The sequence below is a fragment of the Oncorhynchus nerka genome, linkage group LG14, assembly GCF_034236695.1.
Source record: "Oncorhynchus nerka isolate Pitt River linkage group LG14, Oner_Uvic_2.0, whole genome shotgun sequence".
Classification (NCBI taxonomy): Eukaryota; Metazoa; Chordata; class Actinopteri; order Salmoniformes; family Salmonidae; genus Oncorhynchus; species Oncorhynchus nerka.
This window is the reverse complement of record NC_088409.1, coordinates 1,802,865-1,828,290: the sequence shown is the minus strand read 5'-3', so window position 1 is coordinate 1,828,290 and position 25,426 is coordinate 1,802,865.

The following is a 25,426-nucleotide window of genomic DNA, read 5'->3' as shown; positions in this document are numbered from 1 at the left end:
ACAGGGGGACTGAGAGGTACCCAGCGTCACGGCTGAACGTTCTACTGTAGAGGGTAGATATTACCTACAGCTCTACCTTCTAATGTAGAGGGTACATATTACCTACAGCTCTACCTTCTAATGTAGAGGGTACATATTACCTACAGCTCTACCTTCTAATGTAGAGGGTAGATATTACCTACAGCTCTACCTTCTAATGTAGAGGGTAGATATTACCTACAGCTCTACCTTCTAATGTAGAGGGTACATATTACCTACAGCTCTACCTTCTAATGTAGAGGGTAGATATTACCTACAGCTCTACCTTCTAATGTAGAGGGTACATAATACCTACAGCTCTACCTTCTAATGTAGAGGGTAGATATTACCTACAGCTCTACCTTCTAATGTAGAGGGTACATATTACCTACAGCTCTACCTTCTAATGTAGAGGGTAGATATTACCTACAGCTCTACCTTCTAATGTAGAGGGTACATTTACCTACAGCTCTACCTTCTAATGTAGAGGGTACATATTACCTACAGCTCTACCTTCTAATGTAGAGGGTAGATATTACCTACAGCTCTACCTTCTAATGTAGAGGGTACATATTACCTGCAGCTCTACCTTCTAATCTACATATTACCTACAGCTCTACCTTCTAATGTAGAGGGTAGATATTACCTACAGCTCTACCTTCTAATGTAGAGGGTAGATATTACCTACAGCTCTACCTTCTAATGTAGAGGGTAGATATTACCTACAGCTCTACCTTCTAATGTAGAGGGTACATATTACCTACAGCTCTACCTTCTAATGTAGAGGGTGCATATTACCTACAGCTCTACCTTCTAATGTAGAGGGTAGATATTACCTACAGCTCTACCTTCTAATGTAGAGGGTACATAATACCTACAGCTCTACCTTCTAATGTAGAGGGTACATAGTACCTACAGCTCTACCTTCTAATGTACATATTACCTACAGCTCTACCTTCTAATGTAGAGGGTAGATATTACCTACAGCTCTACCTTCTAATGTAGAGGGTAGATATTACCTACAGCTCTACCTTCTAATGTACAGGGTAGATATTACCTACAGCTCTACCTTCTAATCTACATATTGCCTACAGCTCTACCTTCTAATGTAGAGGGTAGATATTACCTACAGCTCTACCTTCTAATCTACATATTACCTACAGCTCTACCTTCTAATGTAGAGGGTACATATTACCTACAGCTCTACCTTCTAATGTAGAGGGTAGATATTACCTACAGCTCTACCTTCTAATGTACAGGGTAGATATTACCTACAGCTCTACCTTCTAATCTACATATTACCTACAGCTCTACCTTCTAATCTACATATTACCTACAGCTCTACCTTCTAATGTAGAGGGTAGATATTACCTACAGCTCTACCTTCTAATGTAGAGGGTAGATATTACCTACAGCTCTACCTTCTAATCTACATATTACCTACAGCTCTACCTTCTAATGTAGAGGGTAGATATTACCTACAGCTCTACCTTCTAATGTACAGGGTAGATATTACCTACAGCTCTACCTTCTAATCTACACATTACCTACAGCTCTACCTTCTAATCTACAGGGTACATGTTACCTACAGCTCTACCTTCTAATGTAGAGGGTACATATTACCTACAGCTCTACCTTCTAATCTACAGGGTACATGTTACCTACAGCTCTACCTTCTAATGTAGAGGGTACATATTACCTAGAACTCTACCTTCTAATGTAGAGGGTAGATATTACCTACAGCTCTACCTTCTAATCTACAGGGTAGATATGACCTACAGCTCTACCTTCTAATCTACATAATACCTACAGCTCTACCTTCTAATCTACATATTACCTACAGCTCTACCTTCTAATGTAGAGGGTAGATGTTACCTACAGCTCTACCTTCTAATGTAGAGGGTAGATATTACCTACAGCTCTACCTTCTAATCTACATATTACCTACAGCTCTACCTTCTAATGTAGAGGGTAGATATTACCTACAGCTCTACCTTCTAATGTAGAGGGTACATATTACCTACAGCTCTACCTTCTAATGTAGAGGGTACATATTACCTGCAGCTCTACCTTCTAAACTACATATTACCTACAGCTCTACCTTCTAATGTAGAGGGTAGATATTACCTACAGCTCTACCTTCTAATGTAGAGGGTACATATTACCTGCAGCTCTACCTTCTAATGTAGAGGGTACATATTACCTACAGCTCTACCTTCTAATGTAGAGGGTAGATATTACCTACAGCTCTACCTTCTAATGTAGAGGGTAGATATTACCTACAGCTCTACCTTCTAATGTAGAGGGTACATATTACCTACAGCTCTACCTTCTAATGTAGAGGGTACATATTACCTACAGCTCTACCTTCTAATCTACATATTACCTACAGCTCTACCTTCTAATGTAGAGGGTAGATATTACCTACAGCTCTACCTTCTAATGTAGAGGGTACATAATACCTACAGCTCTACCTTCCAATGTAGAGGGTACACATTACCTACAGCTCTACCTTCTAATGTAGAGGGTACATATTACCTACAGCTCTACCTTCTAATGTAGAGGGTAGATATTACCTATAGCTCCACCTTCTAATGAAGAGGGTAGATATTACCTACAGCTCTACCTTCTAATGTAGAGGGTACATATTACCTACAGCTCTACCTTCTAATCTACATATTACCTACAGCTCTACCTTCTAATGTAGAGGGTAGATATTACCTACAGCTCTACCTTCTAATGTAGAGGGTACATATTGCCCACAGCTCTACCTTTCTAATGTAGAGGGTACATAGTACCTACAGCTCTACCTTCTAATCTACATATTACCTACAGTTCTGCCTTCTAATGTAGAGGGTAGATATTACCTACAGCTCTACCTTCTAATGTAGAGGGTACATAATACCTACAGCTCTACCTTCTAATGTAGAGGTAGATATTACCCTACAGCTCTACCTTCTAATGTAGAGGTACATATACCTACAGCTCTACCTTCTAATGTACATATTACCTACAGCTCTACCTTCTAATGTAGAGGGTAGATATTACCTACAGCTCTACCTTCTAATGTAGAGGGTAGATATTACCTACAGCTCTACCTTCTAATGTAGAGGGTAGATATTACCTACAGCTCTACCTTCTAATCTACTATTGCCTACAGCTCTACCTTCTAATGTAGAGGGTAGATATTACCTACAGCTCTACCTTCTAATCTACATATTACCTACAGCTCTACCTTCTAATGTAGAGGGTACATAGTACCTACAGCTCTACCTTCTAATGTAGGGTACATAATACCTACAGCTCTACCTTCTAATGTAGGGTACATATTACCTGCAGCTCTACCTTCTAAACTACATATTACCTACAGCTCTACCTTCAATGTGGGAGGTAGATATTACCTACAGCTCTACCTTCTAATGAGGGTACATATTACCTACAGCTCTACCTTCTAATGTAGAGGTACATATTACCTACAGCTCTAGTAGAGTGGCAGATATTACCTACAGCTCTACCTTCTAATGTAGAGGGTAGATATTACCTACAGCTCTTCTAATGTAGAGGGTACATATTACCTACAGCTCTACCTTCAATATAGAGGGTACATATTACCTACAGCTCTACCTTCTAATGTAGAGGTAGATATTACCTACAGCTCTACCTTCTAATGTAGAGGGTAGATATAATACCTACAGCTCTACCTTTCTAATGTAGAGGGTAATACACAGCTACCTACAGCTCTACCTTCTAATGTAGAGGGTACATATTACCTACAGCTCTACCTTCTAATGTAGAGGGTAGATATTACCTATAGCTCCACCTTCTAATGAAGAGGGTAGATATTACCTACAGCTCTACCTTCTAATGCAGAGGGTACATAGCTGCTACAGCTCTACCTTCTAATGTAGAGGGTGCATATTACCTACAGCTCTACCTTCTAATGTAGAGGGTAGATATTACCTACAGCTCTACCTTCTAATGTAGAGGGTACATATTACCTACAGCTCTACCTTCTAATGTAGAGGGTACATAGTACCTACAGCTCTACCTTCTAATCTACATATTACCTACAGTCTGCCTTCTAATGTAGGTAGATATTACCTACAGCTCTACCTTCTAATGTAGAGGGTATATAATACCTATCTACCTTCTAATGTAGAGGGTAGATAATACCTACAGCTCTACCTTCTAATGTAGAGGGTACATATTACCTACAGCTCTACCTTCTAATGTACATATTACCTACAGCTCTACCTTCTAATGTAGAGGGTAGATATTACCACAGCTCTACCTTCTAATGTAGGGTAGATATTACCTACAGCTCTACCTTCTAGTACAGGGTAGATATTACCTACAGCTCTACCTTCTAATCTACATATTGGCTCTACCTTCTAATGTAGAGGGTAGATATTACCTACAGCTCTACCTTCTAATCTACATATTACCTACAGCTCTACCTTCTAATGTAGAGGGTACATAGTACCTACAGCTCTACCTTCTAATGTAGAGGGTAGATATTACCTACAGCTCTACCTTCTAATGTACAGGGTAGATATTACCTACAGCTCTACCTTCTAATCTACATATTACCTACAGCTCTACCTTCTAATCTACATATTACCTACAGCTCTACCTTCTAATGTAGAGGGTAGATATTACCTACAGCTCTACCTTCTAATGTAGAGGGTAGATATTACCTACAGCTCTACCTTCTAATCTACATATTACCTACAGCTCTACCTTCTAATGTAGAGGGTAGATATTACCTACAGCTCTACCTTCTAATGTACAGGGTAGATATTACCTACAGCTCTACCTTCTAATCTACACATTACCTACAGCTCTACCTTCTAATCTACAGGGTACATGTTACCTACAGCTCTACCTTCTAATGTAGAGGGTACATATTACCTACAGCTCTACCTTCTAATCTACAGGGTACATGTTACCTACAGCTCTACCTTCTAATGTAGAGGGTACATATTACCTAGAACTCTACCTTCTAATGTAGAGGGTAGATATTACCTACAGCTCTACCTTCTAATCTACAGGGTAGATATGACCTACAGCTCTACCTTCTAATCTACATAATACCTACAGCTCTACCTTCTAATCTACATATTACCTACAGCTCTACCTTCTAATGTAGAGGGTAGATATTACCTACAGCTCTACCTTCTAATGTACAGGGTAGATATTACCTACAGCTCTACCTTCTAATCTACATATTACCTACAGCTCTACCTTCTAATGTAGAGGGTAGATATTACCTACAGCTCTACCTTCTAATCTACAGGGTAGATATTACCTACAGCTCTACCTTCTAATGTAGAGGGTACATAATACCTACAGCTCTACCTTCTAATGTAGAGGGTAGATATTACCTACAGCTCTACCTTCTAATCTACATATTACCTACAGCTCTACCTTCTAATCTACATATTACCTACAGCTCTACCTTCTAATGTAGAGGGTACATATTACCTACAGCTCTACCTTCTAATGTAGAGGGTAGATGTTACCTACAGCTCTACCTTCTAATGTAGAGGGTAGATATTACCTACAGCTCTACCTTCTAATCTACATATTACCTACAGCTCTACCTTCTAATGTAGAGGGTAGATATTACCTACAGCTCTACCTTCTAATGTAGAGGGTACATATTACCTACAGCTCTACCTTCCAATGTAGAGGGTACACATTACCTACAGCTCTACCTTCTAATGTAGAGGGTAGATGTTACCTACAGCTCTACCTTCTAATCTACATATTACCTACAGATCTACCTTCTAATCTACAGGGTACATATTACCTACAGCTCTACCTTCTAATCTACATATTACCTACAGCTCTACCTTCTAATGTAGAGGGTAGATATTACCTACAGCTCTACCTTCTAATGTAGAGGGTAGATATTACCTACAGCTCTACCTTCTAATCTACATATTACCTACAGCTCTACCTTCTAATCTACATATTACCTACAGCTCTACCTTCTAATCTACATATTACCTACAGCTCTACCTTCTAATCTACATGGTACATATAACCTACAGCTCTACCTTCTAGTGTACAGGGTACATATTACCTACAGCTCTACCTTCTAATCTACAGGGTACATATTACCTACAGCTCTACCTTCTAATCTACATATTACCTACAGCTCTACCTTCTAATCTACAGGGTACAAATTACCTACCACAATACCTTCTAATATACAGGGTACATATTACCTACAGCTCTACCTTCTAATCTACAGGGTACATATTACCTACAGCTCTACCTTCTAATCTACATATTACCTACAGCTCTACCTTCTAATCTACAGGGTACATATTACCTACAGCTCTACCTTCTAATGTAGAGGGTAGATATTACCTACAGCTCTACCTTCTAATCTACAGGGTACATATTACCTACAGCTCTACCTTCTAATCTACAGGGTACAAATTACCTACCACAATACCTTCTAATATACAGGGTACATATTACCTACAGCTCTACCTTCTAATCTACAGGGTACATATTACCTACAGCTCTACCTTCTAATCTACAGGGTACATATTACCTACAGCTCTACCTTCTAATCTACAGGGTACCTGGCTGGAAGCACCATGTCTTCATATTACCTACTGAGTTATGTGCTTCTACAGTAGGGCTACATGTTATTCCTGAGTGGTTCAGATGTTCAATAGAACTGAGGGGTCACTACAGACACCCTGGTTCAGCGGTTCAATAGAACTGAGGGGTCACTACAGACACCCTGGTTCAGCGGTTCAATAGAACTGAGGGGTCACTACAGACACCCTGGTTCAGCGGTTCAATAGAACTGAGGGGTCACTACAGACACCCTGGTTCAGCGGTTCAATAGAACTGTGGGGTCACTACAGACACCCTGGTTCGATTCCAGGCTGTATCACAACCGGCCGTGATTGGGAGTCTCAAAGAGTGACACACAATTGGCCCAGCGTTGTCCGGTTTTGGCCGGTGTAGGCCATTAACCCACTGTTCCTAGGCCGTTAACCCACTGTTCCTAGGCCGTTGACTCACTGTTCCTAGGCTGTTAACCCACTGTTCCTAGGCCGTCAACCCACAGTTCCTAGGCTGTTAACCCACTGTTCCTAGGCTGTTAACCCACTGTTCCTAGGCCGTCAACCCACAGTTCCTAGGCTGTTAACCCACTGTTCCTAGGCTGTTAACCCACTGTTCCTAGGCCGTCAACCCACTGTTCCTAGGCCGTTAACCCACTGTTCCTAGGCCGTCAACCCACTGTTCCTAGGCCGTTAACCCACTGTTCCTAGGCCGTTAACCCACTGTTCCTAGGCCGTTAACCCACTGTTCCTAGACCAGTTAACCCACTGTTCCTAGACCAGTTAACCCACTGTTCCTAGGCCGTCAGTGTAAATAAGAATTTGTTCTTAACTGACATGCCTAGCTAAAAAAAGGCTAGATGTTTTTTATGTAGATGTATATTCATATTCTAGAGCTTTTGGGTCAGTTGATGTACTTTACTTGGGTGGCAGTTTACTGTAGTTGGATGTATATTCATATTCTAGAGCTTTTGGGTCAGTTGATGTACTTTACTTGGGTGGCAGTTTACTGTAGTTGCAGTTGAATAAACAGCAACATAGAATTGGATTTTGTGAATGGTATGAACAGGACTTCATGGATTGTGTGGTTCCAGTGTTACTGTGATAATAAAGGTATATAGTGTGGTATTACCTAATATCTAGTGCTTTTAGGGGTTTCTAGTGAGGTTTTATCTCCTCAGACACAGCCCACCTCACAGTGAATATAGAAACAACTTCTCCGGTTTGACAGGGTGTCTTTATATTATAACAACAAAACACCCCAGCCGATAATTAAATGAGTAAAAAGTGCAGTGGCCTGTGTCCTAAATGAATTGCATTCTATTAGATTACCCCAGTGTAGATAGCTCCAGACTTATTATTAACTATGTCCTACATGTTACTACATTCAATTATCTTGAACATTATTATTGAAAGTAATCACTCTTCTCCAGAATGGTCCAAATATACAGTCAAAGTGCATTTTGCTTTGTTAATTAAACTGGTTAAAGTGCAGTGGTCTGCATCCTATTGTGATCAAACCCATCATTTTGAATAGCTATACCACCTTCCTATTAATACAGGCTGAGCAGAGTTTTCAATTCATCCCCTTTAATGCGACATGGTCATTTCTGTTGCTAAAACAAAAGAGAAATGTCGTCTGGAAGAAGAATTGTCTATTACTGTTAATGAAACGAACCAAAGAGCAGCAGGCTGTATCCTCCAAGAACAACTCTGACTAATACATAATAATAGACCGTCTGGGCTGTGGAGTTGTGTGTGAAAACTATTATAACAGGTAATGGAGTTGGGAATGGGGACTTCATCAGACCTGTCACAGGGAGAATGTCTTGTATTTTTTTATTAAATGACTAAGTGCAGCAGTCTGTATCCTATCTCTATTGTATCTATTGGACAGGATTATTTTACATTTTGATTGAAATGATGTCACAGGCAGATAAAAGTGGCTGGACTGTTGTAATGGAATCAGCCGGCGTTGTTTATTCTAGTGATCTACAGTGGTGATGTTCATGTCCCAACACCCAATGCATAAAACATCCACTCACTACTGATTAGATCTGTTTATAATGGCAAAACAAGAGTGTTGCTGTCTGGAGATGGGCAGGCATAAAGATAATACATAAAATAGTGGATTAGAGAAGGAGCGTGGGGGAGGGGGCGTCTCTTCCCTCTACCGTCTGCTGAACTTTCCATGTGTGACCAAAACTTTAAATAAATACATTTCACGTGGCATGGATGGCAGATGGTATGGATGGCAGATGGTATGGATGGCAGATGGTATGGATGGCAGATGGCATGGATGGCATGGATGGCAGATGGTATGGATGGCAGATGGCATGGATGGCAGATGGCATGGATGGCAGATGGCATGGATGGCAGATGTACACAGGGTTTGACTGACAACATGTACCTAACAGTTAAAAGGAAATGGCTAAATGTTAGAAGCTCTCATGCAGGTCCAAAACAACCGAGCCGTCTCTAAATGTTAAAAGCTCTCATGCAGGTCCAAAACAACCGAGCCGTCTCTAAATGTTAGAAGCTCTCATGCAGGTCCAAAACAACCGAGCCGTCTCTAAATGTTAAAAGCTCTCATGCAGGTCCAAAACAACCGAGCCGTCTCTAAATGTTAAAAGCTCTCATGCAGGTCCAAAACAACCGAGCCGTCTCTAAATGTTAGAAGCTCTCATGCAGGTCCAAAACAACCGAGCCGTCTCTAAATGTTAGAAGCTCTCATGCAGGTCCAAAACAACCGAGCCGTCTCTAAATGTTAAAAGCTCTCATGCAGGTCCAAAACAACCGAGCCGTCTCTAAATGTTAGAAGCTCTCATGCAGGTCCAAAACAACCGAGCCGTCTCTAAATGTTAAAAGCTCTCATGCAGGTCCAAAACAACCGAGCCGTCTCTAAATGTTAAAAGCTCTCATGCAGGTCCAAAACAACCGAGCCGTCTCTAAATGTTAAAAGCTCTCATGCAGGTCCAAAACAACCGAGCCGTCTCTAAATGTTAAAAGCTCTCATGCAGGTCCAAAACGTCTCTAAATTAAAAAAAGCTTTTGTGCAAACAAACTGATCTGCAGAAGAAAAGAGACATTTACCTTGAAGGGTTTTGATGATATATAGATATATAGACTACTAGGGTTTCACATAGATGATATATAGATATATAGACTACTAGGGTTTCACATAGATGATATATAGATATATAGACTACTAGGGTTTCACATAGATGATATATAGATATATAGACTACTAGGTTTCACATAGATGATATATAGATATATAGACTACTAGGGTTTCACATAGATGATATATAGATATATAGACTACTAGGGTTTCACATAGATGATATATAGATATATAGACTACTAGGGTTTCACATAGATGATATATAGATATATAGACTACTAGGGTTTCACATAGATGATATATAGATATATAGACTACTAGGGTTTCACATAGATGATATATAGATATATAGACTACTAGGTTTCACATAGATGATATATAGATATATAGACTACTAGGGTTTCACATAGATGATATATAGATATATAGACTACTAGGGTTTCACATAGATGATATATAGATATATAGACTACTAGGGTTTCACATAGATGATATATAGATATATAGACTACTAGGGTTTCACATAGATGATATATAGACTACACGACTGATTTACCTTGAAGGGTTTCACATAGATGATATATAGACTACACGACTGATTTACCTTGAAGGGTTTCACATAGATGATATATAGACTACACGACTGATTTACCTTGAAGGGTTTCACATAGATGATATATAGACTACACGACTGATTTACCTTGAAGGGTTTCACATAGATGATATATAGACTACCGCGACTGATTTACCTTGAAGGGTTTCACATAGATGATATATAGACTACACGACTGATTTACCTTGAAGGGTTTCACATAGATGATATATAGACTACACGACTGATTTACCTTGAAGGGTTTCACATAGATGATATATAGACTACACGACTGATTTACCTTGAAGGGTTTCACATAGATGATATATAGACTACACGATTGATTTACCTTGAAGGGTTTCACATAGATGATATATAGACTACACGACTGATTTACCTTGAAGGGTTTTGATGATATATAGATATATAGACTACTAGGGTTTCACATAGATGATATATAGATATATAGACTACTAGGGTTTCACATAGATGATATATAGATATATAGACTACTAGGGTTTCACATAGATGATATATAGACTACACGACTGATTTACCTTGAAGGGTTTCACATAGATGATATATAGACTACACGACTGATTTACCTTGAAGGGTTTCACATAGATGATATATAGACTACACGACTGATTTACCTTGAAGGGTTTCACATAGATGATATATAGACTACACGACTGATTTACCTTGAAGGGTTTCACATAGATGATATATAGACTACACGACTGATTTACCTTGAAGGGTTTTGATGATATATAGATATATAGACTACTAGGGTTTCACATAGATGATATATAGATATATAGACTACTAGGGTTTCACATAGATGATATATAGATATATAGACTACTAGGGTTTCACATAGATGATATATAGACTACACGACTGATTTACCTTGAAGGGTTTCACATAGATGATATATAGACTACACGACTGATTTACCTTGAAGGGTTTCACATAGATGATATATAGACTACACGACTGATTTACCTTGAAGGGTTTCACATAGATGATATATAGACTACGACTGATTTACCTTGAAGGGTTTCACATAGATGATATATAGACTACACGACTGATTTACCTTGAAGGGTTTCACATAGATGATATATAGACTACACGACTGATTTACCTTGAAGGGTTTCACATAGATGATATATAGACTACACGACTGATTTACCTTGAAGGGTTTCACATAGATGATATATAGACTACACGACTGATTTACCTTGAAGGGTTTCACATAGATGATATATAGACTACACGACTGATTTACCTTGAAGGGTTTCACATAGATGCTACACGACTGAAATTACATTTTAAACTAAATCTGTCCATGAATGTGATACGAACTAGAACGTAAAACACTAATATGATATGAACTAGAATGTAAAACACTAATGTGATATGAACTAGAACGTAAAACACTAATGTGATATGAACTAGAACGTAAAACACTAATGTGATATGAACTAGAACGTAAAACACTAATATGATATGAACTAGAATGTAAAACACTAATGTGATATGAACTAGAATGTAAAACACTAATGTGATATGAACTAGAATGTAAAACACTAATATGATATGAACTAGAATGTAAAACACTAATGTGATATAAACTAGAACGTAAAACACTAATATGATATGAACTAGAATGTAAAACACTAATGTGATATGAACTAGAATGTAAAACACTAATGTGATATGAACTAGAATGTAAAACACTAATGTGATGTGATACGAACTAGAATGTAAAACACTAATGTGATGTGATACTAACTAGAACGTAAAAAAACTAATATGATATGAACTAGAATGTAAAACACTAATGTGATGTGATACGAACTAGAACGTAAAAAAACTAATATGATATGAACTAGAATGTAAAACACTAATGTGATATGAACTAGAATGTAAAACACTAATGTGATACGAACTAGAACGTAAAACACTAATGTGATATGAACTAGAATGTAAAACACTAATGTGATATGAACTAGAACGTAAAACACTAATGTGATATGAACTAGAACGTAAAACACTAATATGATATGAACTAGAATGTAAAACACTAATGTGATATGAACTAGAATGTAAAACACTAATGTGATATGAACTAGAATGTAAAACACTAATATGATATGAACTAGAATGTAAAACACTAATGTGATATAAACTAGAACGTAAAACACTAATATGATATGAACTAGAATGTAAAACACTAATGTGATATGAACTAGAATGTAAAACACTAATGTGATATGAACTAGAATGTAAAACACTAATGTGATATGAACTAGAATGTAAAACACTAATGTGATGTGATACGAACTAGAATGTAAAACACTAATGTGATGTGATACTAACTAGAACGTAAAAAAACTAATATGATATGAACTAGAATGTAAAACACTAATGTGATGTGATACGAACTAGAACGTAAAAAAACTAATATGATATGAACTAGAATGTAAAACACTAATGTGATATGAACTAGAATGTAAAACACTAATGTGATACGAACTAGAACGTAAAACACTAATGTGATATGAACTAGAATGTAAAACACTAATGTGATATGAACTAGAACGTAAAACACTAATGTGATATGAACTAGAACGTAAAACACTAATATGATATGAACTAGAATGTAAAACACTAATGTGATATGAACTAGAATGTAAAACACTAATGTGATATGAACTAGAATGTAAAACACTAATATGATATGAACTAGAATGTAAAACACTAATGTGATATAAACTAGAACGTAAAACACTAATATGATATGAACTAGAATGTAAAACACTAATGTGATATGAACTAGAATGTAAAACACTAATGTGATATGAACTAGAATGTAAAACACTAATGTGATGTGATACGAACTAGAATGTAAAACACTAATGTGATGTGATACTAACTAGAACGTAAAAAAACTAATATGATATGAACTAGAATGTAAAACACTAATGTGATATGAACTAGAATGTAAAACACTAATGTGATACGAACTAGAACGTAAAACACTAATATGATATGAACTAGAATGTAAAACACTAATGTGATATGAACTAGAATGTGAAACACTAATGTGATATGAACTAGAATGTGAAACACTAATGTGATGTGATATGAAATAGAATGTAAAAGACTAATGTGATATGAACTAGAATGTAAAACACTAATGTGATGTGATACGAACTAGAATGTAAAACACTAATGTGATATGAACTAGAATGTGAAACACTAATATGATATGAACTAGAACGTAAAAAACTAATATAATATGAACTAGAATGTGAAACACTAATGTGATATGAAATAGAATGTAAAAGACTAATGTGATATGAACTAGAATGTAAAACACTAATGTGATGTGATACGAACTAGAATGTAAAACACTAATGTGATATGAACTAGAATGTAAAACACTAATGTGATTTGAACTAGAATGTAAAACACTAATATAATATGAACTAGAATGTGAAACACTAATGTGATATGAAATAGAATGTAAAAGACTAATGTGATATGAACTAGAATGTAAAACACTAATGTGATTTGAACTAGAATGTAAAACACTAATATGATATGAACTAGAATGTAAAACACTAATATGATATGAACTAGAATGTGAAACACTAATGTGATATGAAATAGAATGTGAAACACTAATGTGATATGAAATAGAATGTAAAAGACTAATGTGATATGAACTAGAATGTAAAACACTAATGTGATGTGATACGAACTAGAATGTAAAACACTAATGTGATATGAACTAGAATGTAAAACACTAATATGATGTGAACTAGAATGTAAAACACTAATATGATATGAACTAGAATGTAAAACACTAATATGAATAGAACTAGAATGTAAAACACTAATATGATATGAACTAGAATGTAAAACACTAATATGATATGATATGAACTAGAATGTAAAACACTAATATGATATGAACTAGAATGTAAAACACTAATATGATATGAACTAGAATGTAAAACACTAATATGATATGATATGAACTAGAATGTAAAACACTAATATGATATGAACTAGAATGTAAAACACTAATATGATATGAACTAGAATGTAAAACACTAATATGATATGATATGAACTAGAATGTAAAACACTAATATGATATGAACTAGAATGTAAAACACTAATATGATATGATATGAACTAGAATGTAAAACACTAATGTGATATAATATGAACTAGATTGTAAAACACTAATATGATATGAACTAGATTGTAAAACACTAATGTGATATGAACTAGAATGTAAAACACTAATGTGATATAAACTAGAATGTAAAACACTAATATGATATGAACTAGAATGTAAAACACTAAAATGATATGAACTAGAATGTAAAACACTAATATGATATGAACTAGAATGTAAAACACTAATATGATATGAACTAGAATGTAAAACACTAATATGATATGAACTAGAATGTAAAACACTAATATGATATGATATGAACTAGAATGTAAAACACTAATATGATATGAACTAGAATGTAAAACACTAATATGATATGAACTAGAATGTAAAACACTAATGTGATTTGAACTAGAATGTAAAACACTAATATAATATGAACTAGAATGTGAAACACTAATGTGATATGAAATAGAATGTAAAAGACTAATGTGATATGATATGAACTAGAATGTAAAACACTAATGTGATGTGATATGAACTAGAATGTAAAACACTAATGTGATTTGAACTAGAATGTAAAACACTAATATGATATGAACTAGAATGTAAAACACTAATATGATATGAACTAGAATGTAAAACACTAATGTGATTTGAACTAGAATGTAAAACACTAATATGATATGAACTAGAATGTAAAACACTAATATGATATGAACTAGAATGTGAAACACTAATGTGATATGAAATAGAATGTGAAACACTAATGTGATATGAAATAGAATGTAAAAGACTAATGTGATATGAACTAGAATGTAAAACACTAATGTGATGTGATACGAACTAGAATGTAAAACACTAATGTGATGTGATATGAACTAGAATGTAAAACACTAATATGATGTGAACTAGAATGTAAAACACTAATATGATATGAACTAGAATGTAAAACACTAATATGAATAGAACTAGAATGTAAAACACTAATATGATATGAACTAGAATGTAAAACACTAATATGATATGAACTAGAATGTAAAACACTAATATAATATGAACTAGAATGGAAAACACTAATGTGATATGAACTAGAATGTAAAACACTAATATGATATGATATGAACTAGAATGTAAAACACTAATATGATATGAACTAGAATGTAAAACACTAATATGATATGAACTAGAATGTAAAACACTAATATGATATGATATGAACTAGAATGTAAAACACTAATATGATATGATATGAACTAGAATGTAAAACACTAATGTGATATAATATGAACTAGATTGTAAAACACTAATATGATATGAACTAGATTGTAAAACACTAATGTGATATGAACTAGAATGTAAAACACTAATGTGATGTGATATGAACTAGAATGTAAAACACTAATATGATATGAACTAGAATGTAAAACACTAATGTGATATAAACTAGAATGTAAAACACTAATGTGATATGAACTAGAATGTAAAACACTAATATGATATGAACTAGAATGTAAAACACTAATATGATATGAACTAGAATGTAAAACACTAATATGATATGAACTAGAATGTAAAACACTAATATGATATGATATGAACTAGAATGTAAAACACTAATATGATATGAACTAGAATGTAAAACACTAATATGATATGATATGAACTAGAATGTAAAACACTAATATGATATGAACTAGAATGTAAAACACTAATATGATATGAACTAGAATGTAAAACACTAATATGATATGATATGAACTAGAATGTAAAACACTAATATGATATGAACTAGAATGTAAAACACTAATATGATATGAACTAGAATGTAAAACACTAATATGATATGAACTAGAATGTAAAACACTAATATGATATGAACTAGATTGTAAAACACTAATGTGATATGAACTAGATTGTAAAACACTAATATGATATGATATGAACTAGAATGTAAAACACTAATGTGATATGATATGAACTAGAATGTAAAACACTAATGTGATATGAACTAGAATGTAAAACACTAATGTGATATGATATGAACTAGAATGTAAAACACTAATATGATATGAACTAGAATGTAAAACACTAATATGATGTGAACTAGAATGTAAAACACTAATGTGATGTGAACTGGAATGTGAAACACTAATGTGATTTGAACTAGAATGTAAAACACTAATATGATGTGAACTAGAATGTAAAACACTAATATGATATGAACTAGAATGTAAAACACTAATATGATGTGAACTAGAATGTAAAACACTAATATGATATGAACTAGAATGTAAAACACTAATATGATATGAACTAGAATGTAAAACACTAATGTGATATGAACTAGAATGTAAAACACTAATATGATATGATATGAACTAGAATGTAAAACACTAATATAATATGAACTAGAATGTAAAACACTAATATGATATGAACTAGAATGTAAAACACTAATGTGATATGAACTAGAATGTAAAACATTAATATGATATGAACTAGAATGTAAAACACTAATATGATATGAACTAGAATGTAAAACACTAATATGATATGATATGAACTAGAATGTAAAACACTAATATGATATGAACTAGAATGTAAAACACTAATATGATATGATATGAACTAGAATGTAAAACACTAATATGATATGAACTAGAATGTAAAACACTAATATGATATGAACTAGAATGTAAAACACTAATATGATATGAACTAGAATGTAAAACACTAATATGATATGAACTAGATTGTAAAACACTAATGTGATATGAACTAGATTGTAAAACACTAATATGATATGATATGAACTAGAATGTAAAACACTAATGTGATATGATATGAACTAGAATGTAAAACACTAATGTGATATGAACTAGAATGTAAAACACTAATGTGATATGATATGAACTAGAATGTAAAACACTAATATGATATGAACTAGAATGTAAAACACTAATATGATGTGAACTAGAATGTAAAACACTAATGTGATGTGAACTGGAATGTGAAACACTAATGTGATTTGAACTAGAATGTAAAACACTAATATGATGTGAACTAGAATGTAAAACACTAATATGATATGAACTAGAATGTAAAACACTAATATGATGTGAACTAGAATGTAAAACACTAATATGATATGAACTAGAAAGTAAAACACTAATATAATATGAACTAGAATGTAAAACACTAATATGATATGAACTAGAATGTAAAACACTAATATGATATGAACTAGAATGTAAAACACTAATGTGATATGAACTAGAATGTAAAACATTAATATGATATGAACTAGAATGTAAAACACTAATGTGATGTGAACTAGAATGTAAAACACTAATATGATATTACATTTACATTTAAGTCATTTAGCAGACGCTCTTATCCAGAGCGACTTACAAATTGGTGCATTCACCTTATGACATCCAGTGGAACAGCCACTTTACAATAGTGCATCTAAATCTTTTAAGGGGGGGGTGAGAGGGATTACTTTATCCTATCCTAGGTATTCCTTAAAGAGGTGGGGTTTCAGGTGTCTCCGGAAGGTGGTGATTGACTCCGCTGTCCTGGCGTCGTGAGGGAGTTTGTTCCACCATTGGGGGGCCAGAGCAGCGAACAGTTTTGACTGGGCTGAGCGGGAACTGTACTTCCTCAGTGGTAGGGAGGCGAGCAGGCCAGAGGTGGATGAACGCAGTGCCCTTGTTTGGGTGTAGGGCCTGATCAGAGCCTGGAGGTACTGAGGTGCCGTTCCCCTCACAGCTCCGTAGGCAAGCACCATGGTCTTGTAGCGGATGCGAGCTTCAACTGGAAGCCAGTGGAGAGAGCGGAGGAGTGGGGTGACGTGAGAGAACTTGGGAAGGTTGAACACCAGACGGGCTGCGGCGTTCTGGATGAGTTGTAGGGGTTTAATGGCACAGGCAGGGGAGCCCAGCCAACAGCGAGTTGCAGTAATCCAGACGGGAGATGACAAGTGCCTGGATTAGGACCTGCGCCGCTTCCTGTGTGAGGCAGGGTCGTACTCTGCGGATGTTGTAGAGCATGAACCTACAGGAACGGGCCACCGCCTTGATGTTAGTTGAGAACGACAGGGTGTTGTCCAGGATCACGCCAAGGTTCTTAGCGCTCTGGGAGGAGGACACAATGGAGTTGTCAACCGTGATGGCGAGATCATGGAACGGGCAGTCCTTCCCCGGGAGGAAGAGCAGCTCCGTCTTGCCGAGGTTCAGCTTGAGGTGGTGATCCGTCATCCACACTGATATGTCTGCCAGACATGCAGAGATGCGATTCGCCACCTGGTCATCAGAGGGGGGAAAGGAGATAATGTGACCTAGGATGTAAAACACTAATGTGATCTAGAATGTAAAACACTAATATGATATGAACTAGAATGTAAAACACTAATGTGATATGATATGAACTAGAATGTAAACCACTAATATGATATGAACTAGAATGTAAAACACTAATGTGATATGAACTAGAATGTAAAACACTAATGTGATATGATATGAACTAGAATGTAAAACACTAATGTTATATGATATGAACTAGAATGTAAAACACTAATGTGATGTGATATGAACTAGAATGTAAAACACTAATGTGATGTGATTTGAACTAGAATGTAAAACACTAATGTGATATGAACTAGAATGTAAAACACTAATGTGATGTGATTTGAACTAGAATGTAAAACACTAATGTGATATGATATAAACTAGAATGTAAAACACTAATGTGATATGAACTAGAATGTAAAACACTAATATGATATGAACTAGGATGTAAAACACTAATGTGATATGATATGAACTAGAATGTAAAACACTAATATGATATGAACTAGAATGTAAAACACTAATGTGATATGAACTAGAATGTAAAACACTAATGTGATATGAACTAGAATGTAAAACACTAATATGATATGAACTAGAATGTAAAACACTAATATGATATGAACTAGAATGTAAAACACTAATGTGATATGAACTAGAATGGCATACACTAATATGATATGAACTAGAATGTAAAACACTAATATGATATGAACTAGAATGTAAAACACTAATATGATATGAACTAGAATGTAAAACACTAATATGATATGAACTCGAATGTAAAACACTAATGTGATATGATATGAACTAGAATGTAAACCACTAATATGATATGAACTAGAATGTAAAACACTAATGTGATATGAACTAGAATGTAAAACACTAATGTGATATGATATGAACTAGAATGTAAAACACTAATGTTATATGATATGAACTAGAATGTAAAACACTAATGTGATGTGATATGAACTAGAATGTAAAACACTAATGTGATGTGATTTGAACTAGAATGTAAAACACTAATGTGATATGAACTAGAATGTAAAACACTAATGTGATGTGATTTGAACTAGAATGTAAAACACTAATGTGATATGAACTAGAATGTAAAACACTAATGTGATGTGATTTGAACTAGAATGTAAAACACTAATGTGATATGATATAAACTAGAATGTAAAACACTAATGTGATATGAACTAGAATGTAAAACACTAATATGATATGAACTAGGATGTAAAACACTAATGTGATATGATATGAACTAGAATGTAAAACACTAATATGATATGAACTAGAATGTAAAACACTAATGTGATATGAACTAGAATGTAAAACACTAATGTGATATGAACTAGAATGTAAAACACTAATATGATATGAACTAGAATGTAAAACACTAATGTGATATGAACTAGAATGGCATACACTAATATGATATGAACTAGAATGTAAAACACTAATATGATATGAACTAGAATGTAAAACACTAATATGATATGAACTAGAATGTAAAACACTAATATGATATGAACTCGAATGTAAAACACTAATATGATATGAACTAGAATGTAAAACACTAATGTGATATGAACTAGAATGTAAAACACTAATGTGATGTGATTTGAACTAGAATGTAAAACACTAATGTGATATGAACTAGAATGTAAAACACTAATGTGATTTGGTATGAACTAGAATGTAAAACACTAATGTGATATGGTATGAACTAGAATGTAAAACACTAATGTGATGTGATATGAACTAGAATGTAAAACACTAATGTGATATGGTATGAACTAGAATGTAAAACACTAATGTGATCTGATATGAACTAGAATGTAAAACACTAATGTGATATGGTATGAACTAGAATGTAAAACACTAATGTGATCTGATATGAACTAGAATGTAAAACACTAATGTGATATGATATGAACTAGAATGTAAAACACTAATATGATATGAACTAGAATGTAAAACACTAATGTGATTTGGTATGAACTAGAATGTAAAACACTAATGTGATGTGATATGAACTAGAATGTAAAACACTAATGTGATATGAACTAGAATGTAAAACACTAAAGTGATATGAACTAGATTGTAAAACACTAATATGATATGAACTAGAATGTAAAACACTAATGTGATATGATATGAACTAGAATGTAAACCACTAATATGATATGAACTAGAATGTAAAACACTAATGTGATATGAACTAGAATGTAAAACACTAATGTGATATGATATGAACTAGAATGTAAAACACTAATGTTATATGATATGAAATAGAATGTAAAACACTAATGTGATATGAACTAGAATGTAAAACACTAATATGATATGAACTAGGATGTAAAACACTAATGTGATATGAACTAGAATGTAAAACACTAATATGATATGAACTAGAATGTAAAACACTAATGTGATATGAACTAGAATGTAAAACACTAATATGATATGAACTAGAATGTAAAACACTAATGTGATATGAACTAGAATGTAAAACACTAATATGATATGAACTAGAATGTAAAACACTAATGTGATGTGATTTGAACTAGAATGTAAAACACTAATGTGATATGAACTAGAATGTAAAACACTAATGTGATGTGATTTGAACTAGAATGTAAAACACTAATGTGATATGAACTAGAATGTAAAACACTAATGTGATGTGATTTGAACTAGAATGTAAAACACTAATGTGATATGATATAAACTAGAATGTAAAACACTAATGTGATATGAACTAGAATGTAAAACACTAATATGATATGAACTAGGATGTAAAACACTAATGTGATATGATATAAACTAGAATGTAAAACACTAATGTGATATGAACTAGAATGTAAAACACTAATGTGATATGAACTAGAATGTAAAACACTAATATAATATGAACTAGAATGGCATACACTAATATGATATGAACTAGAATGTAAAACACTAATGTGATATGAACTAGAATGGCATACACTAATATGATATGAACTAGAATGTAAAACACTAATATGATATGAACTAGAATGTAAAACACTAATATGATATGAACTAGAATGTAAAACACTAATATAATATGAACTAGAATGGCATACACTAATATGATATGAACTAGAATGTAAAACACTAATATGATATGAACTAGAATGTAAAACACGAATGTGATATGAACTCGAATGTAAAACACTAATGTGATATGATCTGAACTAGAATGTAAAACACTAATATGATATGAACTCGAATGTAAAACACTAATATAATATGAACTAGAATGGCATACACTAATATGATATGGTATGAACTAGAATGTAAAACACTAATGTGATATGATATGAACTAGAATGTAAAACACGAATGTGATATGAACTCGAATGTAAAACACTAATGTGATATGATATGAACTAGAATGTAAAACACTAATGTGATATGAACTAGAATGTAAAACACTAATATGATATGAACTCGAATGTAAAACACTAATGTGATATGATATGAACTAGAATGTAAAACACTAATGTGATGTGATATGAACTCGAATGTAAAACACTAATGTGATATGATTTGAACTAGAATGTAAAACACTAATGTGATATGAACTAGAATGTAAAACACTAATATGATATGAACTAGAATGTAAAACACTAATATGATATGAACTAGAATGTAAAACACTAATATGATATGAACTCGAATGTAAAACACTAATGTGATATGATATGAACTAGAATGTAAAACACTAATATGATATGAACTAGAATGTAAAACACTAATATGATATGAACTAGAATGTAAAACACTAATATGATATGAACTAGAATGTAAAACACTAATGTGATATGATATGAACTAGAATGTAAAACACTAATATGATATGACCTAGAATGTAAAACACTAATATGATATGAACTAGAATGTAAAACACTAATGTGATATGATATGAACTAGAATGTAAAACACTAATATGATATGAACTAGAATGTAAAACACTAATATGATATGAACTAGAATGTAAAACACTAATGTGATATGAACTAGAATGTAAAACACTAATATGATATGAACTAGAATGTAAAACACTTATATGATATGAACTAGAATGTAAAACACTAATGTGATATGAACTAGAATGTAAAACACTAATGTGATATAAACTAGAATGTAAAACACTAATGTGATATGAACTAGAATGTAAAACACTAATATGATATGAACTAGAATGTAAAACACTAATATGATATGAACTAGAATGTAAAACACTAATATGATATGAACTAGAATGTAAAACACTAATGTGATATGATATGAACTAGAATGTAAAACACTAATATGATATGAACTAGAATGTAAAACACTAATATGATATGAACTAGGATGTAAAACACTAATATGATATGAACTAGAATGTAAAACACTAATGTGATATGATATGAACTAGAATGTAAAACACTAATATGATATGAACTAGAATGTAAAACACTAATGTGATATGAACTAGAATGTAAAACACTAATATAATATGAACTAGAATGGCATACACTAATATGATATGAACTAGAATGTAAAACACTAATATGATATGAACTAGAATGTGAAACACTAATATGATCTAGAATGTGAAACACTAATGTGATATGAACTAGAATGTAAAACACTAATATGATATGAACTAGATTGTAAAACACTAATATGATATGAACTAGAATGTAAAACACTAATATGATATGAACTAGAATGTAAAACACTAATATGATATGATATGAACTAGAATGTTAAACACTAATATGATATGAACTAGAATGTAAAACACTAATATGATATGAACTAGAATGTAAAACACTAATATGATATGAACTAGAATGTAAAACACGAATGTGATATGAACTCGAATGTAAAACACTAATGTGATATGAACTAGAATGTAAAACACTAATGTGATATGAACTACAATGTAAAACACTAATATAATATGAACTAGAATGTAAAACACTAATGTGATATGAACTAGAATGTAAAACACTAATATGATATGAACTAGAATGTAAAACACTAATATGATATGAACTAGAATGTAAAACACTAATATGATATGAACTAGAATGTAAAACACGAATGTGATATGAACTCGAATGTAAAACACTAATGTGATATGATATGAACTAGAATGTAAAACACTAATATGATATGAACTCGAATGTAAAACACTAATGTGATATGATATGAACTAGAATGTAAAACACTAATGTGATGTGATATGAACTAGAATGTAAAAGACTAATCTGAAATTATATGAACTCGAATGTAAAACACTAATGTGATATGAACTAGTAAGTTAAACACTAATATGATGTGATATGAACTGGAATGTAAAACACTAATGTGATATGAACTGGAATGTAAAACACTAATGTGATATGAACTAGAATGTAAAACACTAATGTGATGTGATATGAACTAGAATGTAAAACACTAATATGATATGAACTAGAATGTAAAACACTAATATGATATGAACTAGAATGTAAAACACTAATATGATATGATATGAACTAGAATGTAAAACACTAATATGATATGATATGAACTAGAATGTAAAACACTAATGTGGTATGAACTAGAATGTAAAACACTAATGTGATGTGATATGAACTAGAATGTAAAACACTAATGTGATTTGGTATGAACTAGAATGTAAAACACTAATGTGATATGGTATGAACTAGAATGTAAAACACTAATGTGATGTGATATGAACTAGAATGTAAAACACTAATGTGATTTGGTATGAACTAGAATGTAAAACACTAATGTGATATGGTATGAACTAGAATGTAAAACACTAATGTGATGTGATATGAACTAGAATGTAAAACACTAATGTGATATGGTATGAACTAGAATGTAAAACACTAATGTGATATGGTATGAACTAGAATGTAAAACACTAATGTGATATGAACTAGAATGTAAAACACTAATGTGATATGATATGAACTAGAATGTAAAACACGAATGTGATATGAACTCGAATGTAAAACACTAATGTGATATGATCTGAACTAGAATGTAAAACACTAATATGATATGAACTCGAATGTAAAACACTAATATGATATGAACTAGAATGTAAAACACTAATATGATATGAACTAGAATGTAAAACACGAATGTGATGTGATATGAACTAGAATGTAAAACACTAATATGATATGAACTAGAATGTAAAACACTAATGTGATATGAACTAGAATGTAAAACACTAATGTGATATGAACTAGAATGTAAAACACTAATATGATATGAACTAGAATGTAAAACACTAATGTGATATGAACTAGAATGTAAAACACTAATATGATATGAACTAGAATGTAAAACACTAATATAAAATGAACTAGAATGGCATACACTAATATGATATGGTATGAACTAGAATGTAAAACACTAATGTGATATGATATGAACTAGAATGTAAAACACGAATGTGATATGAACTCGAATGTAAAACACTAATGTGATATGATATGA